General features: G+C 32.8%; 1 protein-coding gene and 1 pseudogene across 1 annotated transcript in view; both read left to right on the top strand.

Annotated features, from left to right (window-relative positions):
* LOC117180237 (glutamate receptor ionotropic, kainate 1-like) overlaps positions 1–3,422 on the top strand; it is a 709,739-nt gene that overhangs the window by 616,490 nt on the left and 89,827 nt on the right. The gene's annotated exons all lie outside the window — the stretch shown is intronic.
* On the top strand, positions 2,042–2,359 carry LOC117180240 (annotated as a pseudogene).

Below are 3,422 nucleotides of genomic sequence, written 5' to 3'. Positions count from 1 at the left end.
TCTATGATGAACAAAACATAAATTATATCTTGATAAATTAAAGAATTAAAAATTCAAGGAATTTTCCTGCTTTCAAGGATTTCAAGGTCACTAGACATCCTACATGATTCTTGACCTCGATTTAAAATAATGAATTAACGAAATAAAAACTCATGTCTAATCTATGTAAGTACTGTATATATGTATGCATGTTTGTATTTCTTTATGTATGTACGTATGTATACATAAATATTTAGAAATTTATGCGAAATAATTTGAAATCTTCTAAACTAATGTGCAACCTTTTGAAATTGTTGAAAAGGTTTGTGAAATCTTCGAAATATGGTGTGCGGGCATTTTTGAGGTCTTCGATATCCGTGATATCTTTTTGAAAAGTTGAAACGCCTTTCAATATTTTGTAACCTTTTAAAATCTGGTGCGAACGTAAATACGTATAAGTGTATTATATATTGTAAAGTGCTTGCGTTATAATTACTAGACTGTCATGCGCGCGCGCTCACTTTTATACTCATTTTTATAATTTGCTATTATATATAATTTTAAATTTGCAAATAATTTAAAAATATGAAATATGTATATAATATTAGTATAAAAAATTATAAGCATGTATAACATAATATTAATAACCTTTATAATTTGCTAATATAGAACTCATGAGAATATTATTATTATTATAACTAAAACGTTAACCAAAAAAAATTTTTTATGACTTATATCAATTAGAAAATGTGAGTTTTTGTAAAATAAGTTGATAATTAATTCATCATTTTAAAACATATTGGCTATTACGAAAGTTAATTACATAATCTGAGAGGAAATAACATATTTATGTTACTAAATGTTCAACCATCTAAATCCAATCTTTATGTAATTTGATATTTTATTATTGTTTTTGAAGTGAAAATTTGCATCACTGGCATTATTTTGAAATTTATTTGGCTCAGTGCATAATTTTTCGTCATTTTTTGAGGTTATGGCTCAACCATGACGTGATGGGTGATTTTTGATACCGAATTTGAATTCAGCGCCCCAAAATCCATAGGAATACGTGTTGCTTGTTACCAGATCCGCACACTTTTTTTTGTGTGGCTGTGTTATCCAACGACGCATAATTTTTATCAGCCTCATTTTATCCAACTTTAGATCAATTGCAATGTGATAGGAATTTATTCCGATATATTCTTATAAGTCGTGTAAACAGAATGGTGTAATTTTTTTTACAACTTTAAATTGTTTTATTGTAATAAGAAGTTTTCCGATATATTCTCATGAGCTCTGGAATATACTTCGAAATGATGTAGATGGACGAACACAAATAAATATTCTTATGTTATTATGCATCTGTATTATTTGTGTGTATTTATTAGTCTGTTTTAAAAGAGACTGTTCATTGTTAGTAAATACTCAATGTGAGTAAAAAGTTATAAATAAATTTTGTTTTAAATTCTCATACTAGCGAGTTATAAGTCTGTTATTCGAAATGTGACTTTTACGATTAAATACATCAAAACTTGTACCTGGAAAGTAAAAAATCAATGGTTCGATGAATATAATAAAAACTCAATTTTAAACTATGTGTTTTAATGCATTGATTTTTAGTAAATCAAGCCAGAAATGCGCTTGACACCATCCCTACGAGCCAAACGGCGGATAGCTGGCTTCGTGATTCCCTGAATGTTATTACGAAGAACTTTGCTATGGCGTTTCGCTCCTCCTTTTCCCAATCCTTTGCCACCCTTTCCGCATCCAGTCATTCTTCAGCAGCAAGTAGTAAGTACTACGCCCAAGGAAATCGAACGAAGAATGATGTCGTAGATTTTGGCCCTAATTTTATGCACACCGCGAATCATATCCCCTCTATGTCGCCAGTACCCAATGAACAATGCATCCTCCCCTCTCTGACAATCCTAGTAGATCAGCAACGCGGACTCCCCGCTTTGTCCCTCTAGCCAACGAACGACGGGTACTCCATTCTCTAGGGACAGTGGTAAGAAAATGAATAAATGAGCGCGTTTTATGACGCCGAATTTTAATCTGCATCTAAACTTTCGTAGTGACGAGGCTATCCCTGATTTGAAAATGGCTCGTACCAAGCAAACTGCTCGTAAGTCAACTGGAGGAAAAGCGCCAAGGAAGCAGTTGGCAACCAAGGCTGCAAGAAAGAGTGCTCCCGCCACAGGAGGAGTAAAGAAACCTCATCGTTACAGGCCAGGAACCGTCGCTCTCCGTGAGAGCTAGTGAAGCTTACTTGGTTGGACTTTTCGAAGATACCAACTTGTGCGCTATTCACGCTAAGCGAGTTACCATCATGCCCAAGGATATTCAATTGGCTCGCCGAATCCGTGGAGAACGTACTTAATTCCGCCCTGCATTGACACAATCGGCCCTTTTCAGGGCCAACAAACGTTTTTGGCGGAATCTGATTTTTCTTATTCCATCAAACATGTTTTTCTGGTTGTAGATTGGAAACTAGTGACTTGGTTAGTTTCTTACGTCATTTTATAATTACGTTCTTCCGCATTCAGTATAGCTACTGAATCATCACGGAAGGGTGCTTCCGTTACATCTCGAACCCCATTTCCAGCACTTAGAAACTACGTTAAAGCAATAAGTAAGACAGTATTTTATATATAGCATTTTTAATTTACCTTTGATTGTTATAAATTTTATCTAATTCTTCTCGTTTCCCTTAACTCTCCTGTAACTTCGTTCTAAGGTAGCATGGGTCCTTTCAGAATCAAATTAATGATTTGAGCATACTTACAATTGTCAGGTTTCAATTTTCCATTACGTTTATAGAAGCGACGAAAATAACATGAAAAGTATTTTGTTACCTATTTAACGAAAATGAAGCAATACATCAGACTTTTTAATTATGTATTTGCTTCCTATATTTCGTATCCAAATTCCCAATTTTTTTGTACACAATAATTCATAATTTCATTTTTATATCATACTTAACGCAGAGAGGGGAAAGGATGTGCATTGTGTCTATATTTTCGAGCATACACCACCCCTCTTCCCTTTTCCAGCTCTTTCTTTCCTTTCCAGGTTGATACTAGAAAAGGTAAACAGAACATAAAAAAGGAAAGGCGCATGGGCTGTGTCTATACGTCCGGATACAACCCACACGCTCTTCCCTTTTCCAGTTCTCCCTTCCCCTTTCCAGATTCGTACGTTTAGACTATCGCATTATTATAAATGTGCATGAACATACAATATTGATATTATTTGAGTAGATTAGATTTTAAGATAAAATTCTAAAAATTATTCTTGTAACAATGAATAAACCAATTTAAAATTTATTTAAATTATATATCATTTTAAATTTGCAAATAATTTAAAAATATGAAATATGAATATAATATTAGTATAAAAAATTATAAGCATGTATAACATAATATTATTAACCTTTATAATTT

This window comes from Belonocnema kinseyi, chromosome 9, assembly GCF_010883055.1.
Source record: "Belonocnema kinseyi isolate 2016_QV_RU_SX_M_011 chromosome 9, B_treatae_v1, whole genome shotgun sequence".
In the NCBI taxonomy this organism is placed as follows: domain Eukaryota; kingdom Metazoa; phylum Arthropoda; class Insecta; order Hymenoptera; family Cynipidae; genus Belonocnema; species Belonocnema kinseyi.
Note: the sequence above shows the minus strand (reverse complement) of the source record. Positions and strands in the feature narration are given on the sequence as shown.